We start from the raw sequence: 17337 nt of genomic DNA on the forward strand, positions 1-17337 counted from the left end.
CAGGATATTAAAAACACAATAAAACATCAAACATTAAAATTTTCCCTAAACAGGGCTGCCTTCTGATGTCTTCTAAAAGTCGGGTGGTTGTTTATTTCCTTGACATCTGGTGGGAGGGCGTTCAACAGGGAGGGTGCCACTACCGAGAAGGCCCTCTGCCTGGTTCCCTGTAACCTCACTTCTCGCAGGGAGGGAACTGTCAGAACGCCCTTGATGCTGGACCTCAGTGTCCGAGCAGAACCATTGAGTTACAGCCCTTCCCCAAAGCATACATACAGTTGACAAAGCCATGGTTCAGAAGCACATGCAGTGCCTTGATTCACTGCCTACCATGACAGCCCTCCCTGCAGGAAATATAGAAAGGGGAAATGCTTCATGATCAGGTTAAGAAGCATTCAAAAGCTAGACCAAGGCTGGGCACTTTTTTAAAAAAGAAACCCGATTTATAAACCTTAGAAAACAGAACTTGTAACAGAAATGCTGACACAACAGTACAGCATCACAAATACAAGTCCATAATTATATTTCCTGATTGCAGAGTGGTCAAAAAAAATTGGGGGGGGGGGAGAGAGAAAGAATTCTTAGATTATACAAAGACTCATACAAGAGACCATTTTATCTATACAGCCACAACCCAAAGATGTCATGGAATCAATTCATATAATGTGCCAGCTTAATAAAATCTGCATACAAAATTTATGAACACAGTTCTATTCCTCTTTATCACAAGTTATTAATGGTCAATTTAATGGATAACTACAGTTGGAGTGCTTTGGTTCTGTGTGATATTTTAATCATCTTTAGTCACGTCTTTAAATGCATTTCATTTTATAACCATCAGCTCATTTGCGATAAGAAAGCATTTTACATTGGCACAGAGATATTTGAGAGAATGATTAATTTCGCCTATATTTTCCCGCCCCCATTTATTGATTTCCTGAGCCTCTACTAGAGCAACAGCAGAACGTTCGGGATTGGTTTGTTGCTGTTGTGTGGTGTTTTTTAAGGGTGTTCACATGTGTGTGTGCGTATTCTGTTTGCAGAAGTATTGACGGCGCTGCGGTTGTCCCAAGACTTCTTGATGACTGTTTCTTCTCTGTGAAGCCCTTTTGTTTCAAGCCCAAAGATAAAGCTATTATCCTTCAAAGAACGTATTGCAGGAAATATGGCATATACTTATGTTCTGAGAGAGATTGAACTTTTTTTTATGCATGTTGCAGGGTACTTGGAAAGAAATGTTCCCTCCCCAATTATCTCAAAATGGATATTGTGATGTGCTGCATCTAGAAAATTTTGAAGGCATATCTTTTGAAAGGACAAGCTAGCGTTAGTTCGCAGCTGCTGGCAAGTTCAAGGCCAGGCCAGGATTGCATGGAAACGCTGAGAGCATGAACTCAGTGCTTCGATATTGAAATAGTGCGTGCAGACCTTCAGCCACATCTGACATGACACACATGCACATCTTCAGACAATCAGCTACTCTGCACCATTCAGTCCCAGCCATGCTGCAAGCAAATCTTGCCCTCTCACATGCTTTCAGAGGCCATAAAGGCATAAGGGATACTGGCTGCACAGCCACACTATTAGACACTGTATTCGCCCCAAGGCTTTGTGCTTTGTATGGCTCCTTCACACATTGCAAGTGGAAGAAGCAAGCTTCCAGGTTTCCACATTACGTCAGTCACAACCATCCATGACTGGATGAGTACCGTACTTTTCTGTCTATAAGACGATGTTTTTTTACCTCAAAACAACGCTTAAAAATTGGGGTAGTCTTATACATGGGTAGTGCAGAGGGGGGACTGTGGAAATGATTTCTGTCTTGAGTAGTAGGTTGTCACTGGTGTTATTGCGGGTGACAGGCTACTGCGACAATGTCCGCTTGTGATTAGGCGCTGCTGCAACAATGTCCGCTTGTGATTGGGCATTGCTGCGCCAATGTCTGCTTGCGATTGGTCACTCCTGCAATAATGTCCACTAGTGATTGGTCGCTGCTGCGACAATGGCTGATGGTAATTGGGCTGTGCTCCGGCAATTGGGTTACAGTGGTGCCTCGCAAGACGAAATTAATTCGTTCCGCAAGTCTCTTCGTCTTGCGGTTTTTTCATCTTGCGATGCACGGTTTCCCATAGGAATGCATTGAAAATCAATTAATGCGTTCCTAGGGAAACCGCCTTCAGACCAGGTCCGGGGACAGTCTGTCCCCGGACCTCTTCTGAAGGCTGGGGGGGGGACAAGGGCTTTTCTTCCCACCCCCAGCATTTTAAAAAACCCTGGGACAGCGGAGGACTTCTCCGCTGTCCGGGCGATCTTAAAATGCTGGCGGGCGGCATTTTAAAATCGCCCCGGGACAGCGGAGGACTTCTCCGCTGTCCGGGGCGATTTAAAAGCCCCTGGGAAGGCAGGCAGGGGGGACAAAGACTTTCGCCCCCCGCCCGCCTTCAGAAGGTGTTCCCGCCCCCCCGCCCGGCTTCGCAGCAGCGCTACGAAGCCCGGCGGCTGGGGCAGGTGTTCCCCCCCCGCCCGGCTTCGCAGCAGCGCTACAAAGCCCGGCGGCTGGGGCAGGTGTTCCCCCCCCGGCCGGCTTCGCAGCAGCGCTACGAAGCCAGGCGGCTGGGGCAGGTGTTCCCCCCCCGGCTTCGCAGCAGCGCTACGAAGCCCGGCGGCTGGGGCAGGTGTTCCCCCCCCCCGCCCGGCTTCGCAGCAGCGCTACGAAGCCCGGCGGCTGGGGCAGGTGTTCCCGCCCCCCGACCCCGCTTCGGAGCAGCGTTCCGAAGCGGGGTGGCTGGGGCAGGTGTTCCCCCCCGCCCGGCTTCGCAGCAGCGCTACGAAGCCCGGTGGCTGGGGCAGGTGTTCCCCCTCCGCCCGGCTTCGCAGCAGCGCTATGAAGCCCAGCGGCTGGGGCAGGTGTTCCCGCCCCCCCCCCCCGTCCCGCTTCGGAGCACCGGGAGAAGCGATCTCCCCGCAGCCGCTTGCTTCAAAAGAGGTCCGGGACCTCTTTTGAAGCAAGCGGCTGCGGAGAGAAGCGCAGCTGCTTGCTTCAAAAGAGGTCCGGGGGCAGCGGGGAGCGCTTCCGCTGCCCCCGGACCTCTTTTGAAGCAAGGGGCGGTGGGGAGAAGCGATCTCCCCGCCGCCCCTTGCTTCAAAAGAGAAGACCCGCTGTCCCCGGGGCAAGCTTCGTTTTGCGAAGCAAGCCCATAGGGAAATTCGTCTTGCGAGGCAACTCGAAAACGAAAAAACCTTTTGTTTTGCGAGTTTTTCGTCTCGTGAGGCGTTCGTCTTGCGGGGTACCACTGTATTTTCTTAATATCGAGTCCCAAAAATTAGGGGGCATCTTATCCATGGGGGCGTCTTATAGACGGAAAAGTATGGTATGTTTGCAGGCATGCTTCACCCCTCCAAGCATTTCTGGAAAGATGGGGCAGCTGTAGGATTATTCCTTTTTTCTTTTTTTTTGCACACTTCTGGGATGAATTGCACAATCCCACCATGCTGAAATGCCACGTTCTGTTGAGCTTGAGCTAGGATCATATACCTCTTATTCTATGTAATTAAATCTTTAAGACCAAAAGATGTTTTCCCTTACTAGCAGGAGGGCAACCCAGTCAGATGGGTGGGGTAACAACAACAACAACAACAACAACAACAACAACAACAACAACAACAACAACAACAACAACATATTTGACAAGGCTGTGGGTGTATTAGAGGAATTCTATAGACATTAAACCTCAGTGCTTATGGTGTAAGGCTCTCTGATCCAAGTTCCACCCATTTCCTCAAGGTTTTATTGAAAAACACTTTCAACTAGCACACAGATTACTTTAAATCCAGTGGTGGAAGATCTATACGCAGCTTCCTTTGCAATAAAGCACAGGCTGCACTCTATGCAACCGAGGCTGCTCCCCCATTTTTACAACAATGGGGCAAGCAAACGTCATACGGGCCAAGCGAGAGTCTATACAGAGATCTCCAGGCATCCACAAACAATATCACAGGCTCATTCTGACACCGGAATGTCAGCCCAGAAATAGCCAGCAAAGGGGAAAGAAGCTGCAAGGAATAGTCACGAGGGGGACCTGCCTGAGCAGAGGGGTTCTACTGCCCCATATATACGCCCACTTTCTGTGAGAGTGAATTCCAGGTTTGACCGAATTCATTAACACACCTATATGATAAAAACCTAGAACATCGCTCCTACCAGCAGACTAACCTTTGGGGTAGAACATCTGCACTGAATGCAGAAGGGTCCCAGAATCAATCCCCAGCAGCTCCAAGTAGGGCTGGGACAGACCCCTGCCTGAAACCTTGCAGAGGGCTGCCAGGCAGTGCAGACAGGGCCATCTTTAGCATATGCGCCACCGGGGTCCAAAGATCCGCCCAGCGCCCCCAATTTTAGTTTAGCCGCCCCCTCAGGTGTCAAAGGTGCTGCTCAATACAATACGTAACATAATATTTTGATGTAAGAGTTAATTTTGCGTGCACCGCGCTGTTGAGAATGACCACAACAATAATAATATATTTATATCCCACCCATCTGGCTGACAAGCGCCGTCGTTGTGAATGACAAGTGCCGCCGCTGACGGCGCGTCTTTGGTAAATGAGTGCACAAAGTCGAAAGTCCTTTAGTGAAACAGTAGGTATACATTTCGGTAATACCTAAGTATATATGTATTTTGTTTTTCAGCTTGATCAAAATTATTTAGTATTTAATAACAGGTAGATAGTTAAGGAAATCAGCTTAAGGAAATCAGCCCTGAGTGCTCACTGGAAGGACAGATCGTGAAGCTGAGGCTCCAATACTTTGGCCACCTCATGAGAAGAGAAGACTCCCTGGAAAAGACCCTGATGTTGGGAAAGATGGAGGGCACAAGGAGAAGGGGACGACAGAGGACGAGATGGTTGGACAGTGTTCTTGAAGATACCAGCATGAGTTTGACCAAGCTGCGGGAGGCAGTGGAAGACAGGAGTTCCAAATAACGTTCGCAAACCACTTCCACTGCGGGAGGCAGCGGAAGACAGGAGTGCCTGGCGTGCTCTGGTCCATGGGGTCACGAAGAGTCGGGCACGACTAAACAACAACAAGATAGTTAAGAGCTTAGGCGGCTTTATCAGCAGGTGCCTGGCGCCCCTCAGAATTTAGCACCCTTGCACCCCCAGGTAAAGACGGCCCTGAGTGCGGATGAAACTGAGCTATTTAGATGAACCAACATTCTGACTCAGTATAAGGCAGATTCCTTTCTGCATCAAGCAGCCCATGTATTTGTTAGAAGCTAAACATATTACTGACAAGAACCAAATGAGGGCTGGGAAGTTAAGGAAAGGAAGTGAGGGGAAATGAATTGGGGAAGGCATCTGGGGACAATGTGGAGGCTGCTTGGGCATGTCAGTTTCCACTTGAGCTGTGTCCACAGGAAAATGTATAGACAAGCCCCACATGGAATAATTAAGTTATCTCGTGTATCACAAAGGATGAAAGCATAGAGCTAAATAGCGTGCATGCATTTCTGTATTACCACTCAGTTTGAACTGAAAATAAATCTCTGGACCCCCAGAGTCTTCAGAACTGCTCTTGCAGCCATAATGTCTCAAAAACCTATTTCTGCTCCAAAGATATGTTATGAATAAGAGCAATCATCATTCATTAAAATTCATTTTAAGCTGGTTCAATCCACCTCGATTTTCTCCATCTCATCAGGCAAGATAACATATGCACAAGCTACTCAGAGAAGGCAACGAAGAAACCTGAAAATGGAATCAGCAAAATCAAATTACCAGAGGTGGGCATTTGTATTAATGCTGCTGATTTCTCAAAAACTCTAGTTTCTCCTGACAAACAATGTTCCTGTTACTCTGAACTGGGTGCGACTGCATTTTAAATATATGTGGCCTTTAAAACTGTCGTGATACTTAGAGACAAATATATTAAAGATTCTTCTCAGGGTGTTTTGATAGCTGACTTTAAAAAAACAAAAGGTTGCTAGGAAGATATTTGGTTGTAAGTCACTTTGAGTTGGCTTGGGCCAGAAAAAGTGATTCACAATTTTTTAAAAATAATAGTAGTATGAGATGATATGTGGTCACCTGAAGAAAAAAAAAATAGCACCAGCAAACACAATGACCATCCCTGTAGTTTGTAGAATGACACCTGTGCATTAAAGACACCTCACCTCACTTTTTATTTTTAAGAGGGTTGGCATGTGAGTTTCATCTAAAGTGAAATGTTCAAACTGAAAGTTTGGGCAACGCATCTAAGAAATTTCAGTGGAAACCCGAGGAGCTAAAATGAAACTTACTCATTTTACTTACTTAAAATGGACTTCTGGGCATCTGTAGGTCATGGGACCTAAAGTGAAATCTGGAGCAAATTATGAGGTTCCTCTTCAACCAAAATACTGAAGAACTTGTGAATCGGCCTGAGATCCTATGATGAAATAAAATCAAACAAACTAACTTTCAAATGTAGCCCTAGTGTAACTACTAGTGAATGTGTGAGGATCGTTTTTTACATTTCCTACAACATGCTTCATTCCAAGAATGAATAGTATACCAGTTTTGAACCTGTGGAGCACAATCTAGAACTGGAAATTGTGTTGCCATGTGCCCACAAAATGGCAGCAAAGTCTTTTCTATACAGTCTACGTCCTGTACAGGTCATACAAGCATCTGAAGGCTATCATTATTACAATAACAGTTTAACCTCAGAGACTGTGGCAAGAGTTCATAGAATCATAGAATCATAGAGTTGGAAGAGACCACAAGGGCCATCGAGCCCAACCCCCTGCCAAGCAGGTTCATGATGGTGCAGTTCTGATAATTGCGATGGACCATCGCTATGGCCTTCAAACAGACAATCTATCCAAATTAGGGTATTCCGCAGAAGGTGCATAATGTTATCCTTTGTATTTCTCCAAATGCAGATGTGTCAAACCCACTGAGGAGATGAGAGAAGTTCATTGAAAAGGGAAGTTCATTAAAAGGGTTCTATGAATGAAGATGAGCAACCTAGATGGAAAGAGGCAGGAAACATCCATCTAATTGGAGAAAGAATATCTGTCAGTGCTCAGTGTTCATAGATGAGGTATGCTGCTCACTTTTCCCGGCACTGCAAGGACCACCTTACTACCATCCTTGCAAGTTTATCTTTATAGGTCAGATACGAAACAAAAGCCACTCCAACTTTGTACTACAGCTCTACCTTTCTTTTCATCTTTTTCAAAACAGACCAGGGATCATGGGAGGGGGAGGGACTCAGGAGGGCTGTGTTGCTGTAGTTGTTAAATTTATAACCTGCCCTTCGCCAGTAGCTCTCAGTGAGGGTTCAAACAGTTTAAGATTTTAACTGAAGAAGTTAAAACATATTACATTCACAAGAACAGGGGGAGTCCTGAAAACACACATCTTGGGTGTCAAAGGTCAGGGTAAAGAGGGGTACTTTCAGCATTTGTTGAAAGTGAAGAATCCAGGATACACCTCCATGTAGAAGTTCCACAAATTAGAGGCTGCCACTGAGAACTGTCTCTCCCAGGCCCAGAAAAATATATATGACTGAATGTCAAAACCCCTTTTACAGATATACTCAAATGTTTTTACATTCCTCCCATGACTGAAAAATCAGAGACACATGCCCTTGAGGAAGGCCTTCAGTACATCAACTTCTAAAATATTTTTCTTTTGGGGGGATTGAGGGAAGGAAATATTATTCAGGCTACAAAAATCTACAGGCAGTGACCATTTTGTGTGGGGTTTCTGTTCCTGCTACCGCAAGTATTGGCAGAGCACACATAAGCCTGCCCCACCCCATTAGGTCCCCTGTGTGATGGTGGTTGCACATCAATTGGAAGCTCACAAAATGGCCACTGCCTGTATATATGACTGCTACATTCTTTTCCAAAGAAGCTCTATATTAAAAATCAACATAAACGAAAGCATGCTTAGGTTGATTCTGGAGTCTTGGACAATTTATAAAAAAACTATTTTTTTTTTTAAAAAAAAGATTTTCCTGCAGGAAACTTGTGTGATTCCAAGTTAGAGACCTGCCGCAATGCTTTTGTTTTATTGTCGCCGTTTGTTTAGCATGCAGTGGTAATTGTTCTTTGCAGCACAATAAATATGTACGCCTCATGGTCTGCATCATCTAGGGACTGGCATTGACAGAGAAAGTCAAACTGCAGCCCACACACAAATAATAGCTTTCCATTAGGTTTGCCATTTCACCTGAATAATTCCTGATAATCATGAATAATGATGTTATTTGACATTCTAATGATACCATGCTACACAGCTTCAATCCATCAGTCACTGTCAGGAAGGTCAAATATTTGTATTCCCTTGCATTATCCAGAGTTCATTAAACAGTTAAATGACATTATACACCTTAATTATAATTCCAAATGAAAGTAGTACATATCGTTTAGATTTCAAGGCCTATGTTAGCACGTCTTTATCTTAAGTAAAGATAATCACTTTTTGCCAGGGCTAAAGAGCCCTACGAAGATTGTTGGCATTCCAATCGTTCAGGGCTACTTCGCATGTAATGTTCCGATGACACTTGAATGTCTGTTCCACCTCTGCAAATGTGATGCAATAATATATAAAGGCATGCTAGATAGTCCTCCCATGATTGTCACTTCACTAGATTGGTGAAGTCAGGAGACATTTCATCTATGCAGTAGAAATCAGGAGATTGCTGTGTATTAATGCTATTACATTTGTGTGTGTGTATATATATATATATATATATATATATATATATATATACAGTGGTGCCCCGCAAGACGAATGCCTTGCAAGACGGAAAACTCGCTAGATGAAAGAGTTTTCCGTTTTGGCGTTTTGGAGGTGCTTCGCAAAATGAATTTCCTATGGGCTTGCTTCGCAAGACGACAATGTCTTGCGAGTTCCTGCTGGCTTTTCCCCCTTTCCCCCCTTTTTCTAAGCCGCTAAGCCACTTATCAGCTGATCCGATCAGCAGATAAGCCGCTAAAAGCCGCTAATAGCGCTAATCCGCTAATCCTTCAATGGGCTTGCTTCGCAAGACGAAAAAACCGCTAGACGAAGAGAATCACAGAACGGATTCTTTTCGTCTTATGAGGCACCACTGTGTATGTGTGTGTGTGTGTGTATATATATATATATATATGCAGGTTTTGGTGTTTTCGGGTATCTTCCCGTGTAAGAGTTGGGGTGTCTAGGCGACGTTTCGACGAGGTCTCACTCGTCATCTTCAGGCTGGTGCTTTCGGCTTCTTGTTACTAGAACAGAGCAGGATCTCAGTGTTTGACTTCCTATAAATACTGTTGAGGGGGTGTGGTGTATAGCCTCCAACGTTCTGGGCAGAGAGGAAGTTCCCAGGTTATTGTGCCTTGCACATCAATTGGAAGCTTCCTCTCTGCCCAGAACGTTGCACATCAATTGGGAACTTCCTCTCTGCCCAGAACGTTGGAGGCTATACACCACACCCCCTCAACAGTATTTATAGGAAGTCAAACACTGAGATCCTGCTCTGTTCTAGTAACAAGAAGCCGAAAGCACCAGCCTGAAGATGACGAGTGAGACCTCGTCGAAACGTCGCCTAGACACCCCAACTCTTACACGGGAAGATACCCGAAAACACCAAAACCTGCATTCCTGTACCCGTGAAAATCTACGAAAGCAAATATATATATATATATATAGATAGATACATGAGTGATGATAGCTAGATGATAGCTAGATAGATGATAGATAGATGATAGATAGATAGATAGATAGATAGATAGATAGATAGATAGATATAGATGATAGATAGATACTGTAGATGATAGATAGATGATAGATAACAATAGAAATGAGGCAGTCCCTGCTATAAAGCTTAAGTTCCAGAAGATTTTAGGGAAAAGGAGAAAATCAGCACCTCAAGTATCATTTCTCAGTTGCAGAAAAATGGGAAACCCCAGGAAAAATTGGCGGGGGTGGGGAAACCAGGAAGCAAAAGAGGTAGGAGAAAAAGTATAATATTCAACACATTCCGGACCTCTGTTTCAAATACAAATGTTTATGCTGTTTCCTCTTTCTTTCTGTTGTCACTAATTTCCTGATGAAGGACCTGAGAGGTCTGAAATCGCTGGATATTAAACTGTTCCTCTAACCCCATTGTTTACTGTCCCCCCACCATCGTTTCTAAGTTACGAGTTCTAGTGACCAGCTGGAGTGGGAAAGTACAAGGAGAGGAAAAATGAAAAGTTGTTGGATGTGATAGCCAAGGCAGTGCTCTCCAAATGTTGCTGGACCACAATTCCCATCATCCGTGGCCACCGTGGCTGGTAGGAGTTGGGAGTCGAGCTACATCCAGGGGGAATCACACTGAGCAAGGAAGTTCTTATGGTTCCTGGTCCAGTAGCAAGAGATACTGAGAAGTCCATATGTGGTACCCATTTTCATGTGTGGTTCGCTGGACCCCTAGATACTTTGGCAGTTATGTTTTTGAGCATGACTTGAACTCAAGCATGCAAAGCAAGCATAGCCAAAGCATTGCTGAACATGGCACTGCAAGCGCTTTCTTGTAAAAAATAAAAATAAAAATGATTTACTGTATTACAGGCTCTCTAAAGAGAAGGGGAGCATTTGCATGAGAAGCAACAGAAAGGGTGGGAATCCATGTTGCCACTTGCTAGTAATATTCTGACCTGCATTAAATCTGAATCCAAGCAATTTAAAAAACATTTCCATACAAACCATTCATCCAGCTTCCTGCTGTGCTAACGGGAAGTATCGGAAAACAGAGGCACAAAGCATCCTCCCTGAAGATGCAAAGAGCACAACTTCATTGACTATGGATATTCAAATACATTAGGCAGATGCCAACTCATCTGAGTAAATATTTAGGAGCAGGCAGCAGTGGCAAGTAATCTGACCATTTTGCTTTGCATTAGGCTGAGAATCTCGCAAAGCATCAAAGCTCATTCCCTTGGGGAGAACAGAGAGGGAGGGGGAAAGAAAGAGGAAGCTATCATGCAGTCGTTAAGCGGCCATCAAAAGCAACATATTGACTAAAAGAGCAGGCCAAAGAAATCACACCCTCCACGATTGCACTGAACGCCTGCACTCAAACCACCTTCCTCACACCGAGACATTACCAGCATTAGGGCAAGAAATGAAGGGCGCTAAATTCCAAGGAGAGCATGTCAAAAAGGAGAGACAGAAATAGCAGACAGAACACATGAATAAAACCAGAAAGTTACTCTTGTTGACATGCATTTTTTAAGAAGAGCTAGAAATGTTTATACAAATCCCCTTGAAATCAATGATGCAATTAAAATGCCAACAATTTCACAGTAAAATCTGAAGAAAGGATTTGTCTAGTGTAAATCCCTGTAAAATGGTGAGTGAGTTCTAGAACAAAGCGAGACATTTCCTACAAGCCACTTATCCAAAAGAGGCAGATTTGTGTACCATATTGGTCATGTGCGCAGCCAGTGAGACTGAGAGCTCTGCATCTGTGAAGGGGAGCCTGGACACATTCTTAAGGCAATGAATTCAGTTAGTTCTAAGGGAAAGGATATCGCAACTCCTTGGAAACCACCGAATTGGGAATTATAATTTCATAATTCTGTAATTCAACATTCTGAGGCAATGAATTGTTAATTCCACTGCATGCATAAATAGTCTCTTTTGTCAAAAGTTAACATAATACCAATCACCTTTTTTGGCTTATCCCAAGATCTTGTAGTGTGTGAGGGAGAATGAGAGAAAATATTCATTTCTCTGTTCACCTCGACACTGTTCTATTGTAGAAATAGGGGAGAAATTAGCTTCAGTTTACGTTTAAAGCTGAACTTGCACTGCCTGAAACAACGTACCACCAGAATACAGCTATCGTCCACGATTCACAGTTCTCTGAACTTTGCAGCTCACTGCATCTTCTGCATAGATCTGAGTAATCAGCTTCTTCCAAGTTGGACTGCCACTATCTTCTCAAGCACCTTGGCCAGAAAGTGGATATTTGCTGTTGTTGTTTAGTCGTTTAGTCATGTCCAACTCTTTGTGACCCCATGGACCAGAGCACGCCAGGCACTCCTGTCTTCCACTGCCTCCTGCAGTTTGGTCAGGCTCATGTTTGTAGCTTCGAGAACACTGTCCAACCATCTCGTCCTCTGTCGTCCCCTTCTCCTTGTGCCCTCCATCTTTCCCAGCATCAGGGTCTTTTCCAGGGAGTCTTCTCTTCTCATGAGGTGGCCAAAGTATTGGAGCCTCAGCTTCAGGATCTGTCCTTCCAGTGAGCACTCAGGGCTGATTTCCTTAAGAATGGATGCGTTTGATCTTCTTGCAGTCCATGGGACTCTCAAGAGTCTCCTCCAGCACCATAATTCAAAAGCATCAATTCTTTGGCGATCAGCCTTCTTTATGGTCCAGCTTTCACTTCCATACATCACTAGGATATTTGCTATCGGGCAATAATTGTTTAACACTTCTGGGTTCAGATAGGTCTTCTTAGAGAGGAGGCACAGATCGTACCTTCTCCCTCTCCAGTGAAGCATTAATTACTCCTGGGACCCATCTAGTCAACCTCCTATAGCTCAGAAGCCAAGATGGACAAGGGACAAGGAGGCAGGTGGTCATTCTTCAGGCACTTTGTCCACAACCTCAACCTCAGTCAGAAATGATCCAATATCACTTAGCCACCACACCACATAAGTTCAAATACTTTTAACTGGAAAAGGTCAAAAGGTTCCCATTATGCAGTCACCTATGTTGTTTCACTATTCTGAGTGCTCCTAATTTTTACTCCTCAGTATCTAATATAAAATATAAGGATTACTGCAAGTGGCAAGGTGGCATTATGCAGTTTTTCAAAATGTATTCAAGCACTGTTTCAAAAGGGTTACCACTGTGTTTTGTGAATTTTCATTGTATTCCTCAATTAAAATTAATTCCTAAAAGCCTCTCTTTTTTGAAAAGGGAGGAAGCAGACTGTCATAAAGGGTAATTAGCAAGTCACGAAGGGCGCTATTATCTAAAAATTCAGAGATCTGCGGCTTTGACAACAGAAGTATTCGTGGAGTTCAATAGTTCACCTCTCTGGGTAAAAATATGTCAAGCAAAAGCCACAATTGTGACTCTGCCTGTTCTTTCACAGGTATACAGGGAATTGGTGTCCTCCTATAAAACAGTATTACTTGTTGGCTGTAATGGTGTTACTGCTGACAGGTCAGATGAACACCTCCTTGAAAAAAGTTAAAGAGCAACTTAAGCCTTGAGAAAAAACAAGCCCGCCCTTTTCACAGTATACAATTCTTAGCCATCATAATAACGGCTACAATGTTTGCTATTGTTTTGGGACCAGGTGGATATGGCATTTTGCCACTAAACCTGACAAGGATAGTCTCATTCATTAGGCGCTGTCAGGGAACTGCCATCGGAAGGACAGGAGGTGGAAGGGCTCACAGAGGTTGGGAGAGACTCAGCAGCTGAAGAGGGAACCAGCAGGGGGAGAGGAGGAGCTCCGAGGGAAAGTGAGCAGGAGGGATGGCTCAGAGACACGTCCAGCGAAAACAGTGGGGAGGTTTCAGGACCTCCTATAGGGACACCCACTCCTCGCCGGAAACTGTCATGCCGAGAGTCCAGAAGACGCGTTTCCGTTAAGGAGCTTTTATGTTGGAAGAGATTCCGGAAGCAACCACTGTCGGAATCTGCCAGCGACTGACGGAGCCATGATTAAGGGGCTCCGTTACAGACAGAGGTTTGCGGACTTAACCAAACTCTGAGGGACAGGGATTTTACACACAAGCAGCTCATCATCCCATCACAGGCGCCTACCTTGAAATATGTGCCACAGAATTTAAAAACTTGTTGTAAACATGTTAAAATGCAAGTAGCTTTAGAGTAAGAACAGCAGTCAAATTTACATCTGAAAACAGGGTCGGAAAGATAAAAGTAACATCTATAATATGCAGAACAGTTTGGAAAATTAGGGAGACCATGGAGGGATGGGGGGAAGACCAAAGAGAAATGATTGAATATTGGAAAATGCCTTTGTGGCTTTATTTTTTTTAATATATAAATTAAAACGTCTATTTTAAAAGAGAGAGAGAGCAATGAAATATGTGCCATAGTGATAAATAATCACATGTTCATGGGAACACATACGTAGTGCTTTTTGCTCACTGTGGGAAGAAACATCATATTCAAATATCTTAAGGGCTGTCACATGGAAGAGGGAGCATGCTTCAAGTTACAAGAAAGGAGATTCCGACTAAACATCAGGAAAAACTTTCTGACAGTAAGAGCTGTTCAGCAGTGGAACAGACTCCCATGAGAGTGTCGGCATCTGGGGGTCGATAGGCCAGCCGGCTTGGCCCCAGCTGGATCGTCTCCCTCTCAGCCTTGCTGCTGCAGAGATACATCAACCTCTGGCTCCGACGTAAATCAGCGACTCAAGCCTGCTGACTTGAGCACACTTTATTTAGCAGAGTAAACTGCACAACAGAAGAGGCTTGAGGCTGTAGATACATACTAAAACTACTGATTTATTTTACATAAATCAGAACAAAGAAACATGTCGTGTCTCCTTGCCGTCTTCTCGGAGACTCAAAACAAAATCAATACACAAAGCAGAAGTTCCGCTCACGGGACCCAGCAATCTGTGCTGGAAAGTAAACAGACATGTGACACGCAACAATCCCATGTCGCAACAAACGGTGGAATGGAATCTCCCAACAGAGAGGTGGTGGACTCTCCTTCCTTGGAGGTTTTTAAGCAGAGGTTGGATGGTCATCTGTCATGGAAGCTTTAGCTGAGATTCCTGCATTGCAGGGGGCTGGCTAGATGATCCTTGGCATCCCTTCCAACTCTAAGATTCCATGATTCTATCCTGTAGTTTTGCCACTGGAGTTTGCAGTCCAAGCTGCAGATTCCAGGCGCTTTCTGTTTCTTCAAGGCAATAAAGCAAACAAATGGGTATCAATCGTGACTTGAGCACTTTAGTCCTCCCAAGTGGTTACCCACAACTGAGTAACCACATATTGCAATTATATGCTCCCGGGACTGAAGGGCAAACCACCTGTCTTTCATTTAAAATGTATACGCTACATTTGCTGATGTCAGAGCAGCACCAAAAATCAGTATAAAATCCATAATTGTAAAAATGTAACAAGAAAAACTAAAACACAACATAACTAATATTAAACCAACCGATAAAAAAGAAGAACCAGCAGAAACGAGAGCCAGTTTTATGACTAAACTAACCAGTTCCAGAAGCTTTTATAAAGAAGGCAGACCAGCAACATCAAAGTGTTGCCAAACAGACCTCAGCCATTCCTCAGTTGGGTGTCATAACGGAATCGAAGGGCATGATTTTCAGTCACACTTGAGCCCAAGGCCACTGAGAGGCAGGTAAAGCAGTATTGATGCCAGGGGCCCTAGATTCTGTGGGAAAGCAAGTTTTTTGTACCTTTAACAGCTGTGTGGCAGGCAGAAATCCAACATGGTCAACCCCTTTCTAGTATGGAAATACACTGAGGAAAAAGTCTGAGTACCGTATCAGAGTGGGAGCCAGGACACGTTTTGAGGCAATGACTGCTATAATTCACTGGAACCTAAGTTCCAAGCGAGAGTGTTTTCACGCTCTCTCGCTCTCTTTCTCACACATATTCACACACTCTCACACACAAACACACATTGCAGTTTTAAGGGAATGTTTCCACAAATCACTCCCAAGTCTGAAAATACCTTGTTGGGAATTTAAGTACATAAATAACTAGTTACAGAATCTTTGGAGCCATTTGAGAAAGCCCTATTGGCATGATGAAAATGGGGAGCACCTGTAAAAGGAAAAATACAGTGGAAACTCATTTTCCCACAGAGCACGAAGGAAAACAACTTATAAGTAAACAGATTGAATGGAAGAAAGTTCCTTTTATAAGTTCACCTGAATCCTGAGGCATCTTAGAATTCTAATCCGCTTCGATTTCTACTACACAACAACAGGGCTTCTGTTTTCTGTATATATATATTTTCTGGTTAATATACATGGAGTTACCTGGACAGAGAAAAGCTTGCTGTCAGTTGGCATTAATTTGGTGCCTCACTACTGAGTCACAACTCATGTTTCCTGATGGAGTTGTGCTCATGAACTGATATGATTTGGCACCAGGAGTACAGCACATTTTAATTCAAACAGGATATAGAAAATGGTTTGACTCTGAGCCAATGAATCAGGAGACAGGGAACTTGTGACTGTCCAGATGTTGTATTGCTACAATTCCCTTCACCCCAAACCATTGGCAACGCTGGTTGGAGCTGATGGGATCTGGAGTCCAAGAACACATCTGGGAGACCACCAGTTTCTCATCCCTGTAACTAATCTGATGAATGATGAAATATTTTATTGTCACTTGTACAACTTGTATACAGTGAGATTACACAAGCACCCCCTAATCAGCTCTCTTAGTCTTAATTCCCCCCATTTACTGACGCACACCCACCAAACCCAAAAGTCAGTTGCCTCTTTTCATTCAGCAACCTAACAGCCCACGGATAGAAGCTGTTCTTTACCCTGTTGGTGTGACTAATCATGCTTCTATATCTTCTGCCCGAGGGCAGGAGATCAAGAAAGTGCCAGCCAGGGTGTGAATCATCCCTTAGAATTTTCCTCACTCTCCTGAGGCAATGTTCTTCTGGAATGTCATCTAGTGTATTCACGGGACAGCCCATGATATCTTGTGCTGTATTCACCATCCTCTGTAGGCACTTCCTATCAGTTGATGTCAAACCAGCGTACTATAAGAACTAACTACAAGAACTGATAATAGCTGCCTTCAGATGCGGGGTATCCAAAAGCAGCTTTTATGTCATATGAAATATCACATAAAATACAAAAATTTCCAGGTAACGAAACAGCAGGAAAACGGAGTAAAGAGGAGCCAGTATTTCAACAACTGTCTGGAAAGCCAGAACAGAATACTAAAAATGGAAGAATGTGTACTCGTATTTTGCTTCAGTTGCAAGCCACAGAACAAATGTGCAGGTGGCAGGTCCCCCCCCCCAAAAAAAATTAAGAAATGCTCTCTCCAAAGAGACTCACCTGGTGCCCACATTAACACAGTTTCAGCACCAGGTACAGACTCTTCTCTTTTTCTCATCCATTTGTTTGCTAATGGTCCATCACTGTTGCCAGTGGGAGGGGGTATTCTTTTGCTGGTTAATTTTAATAGTGATCATGCTTAGGCTGTTGGCAGGGGCATGATTATTATGTGATCTAGTCAACGTGTGTGTCCTATTGAATTGCACTGTCTGCTTTTACTGTTACATCACCTTGAGACTTGGATATAACATGATGAATAAGTAAAAATACCAATA

General features: G+C 44.1%; 1 protein-coding gene across 8 annotated transcripts in view; it reads right to left on the reverse strand.

Moving 5' to 3' along the window:
- Positions 1-17337, reverse strand: part of FHIT (fragile histidine triad diadenosine triphosphatase) — a 1070670-nt gene that overhangs the window by 625050 nt on the left and 428283 nt on the right. The window lies entirely within an intron of this gene.

The sequence above is a fragment of the Podarcis bocagei genome (assembly GCF_964188305.1).
Source record: "Podarcis bocagei genome assembly, chromosome: 2".
Classification (NCBI taxonomy): domain Eukaryota; kingdom Metazoa; phylum Chordata; class Lepidosauria; order Squamata; family Lacertidae; genus Podarcis; species Podarcis bocagei.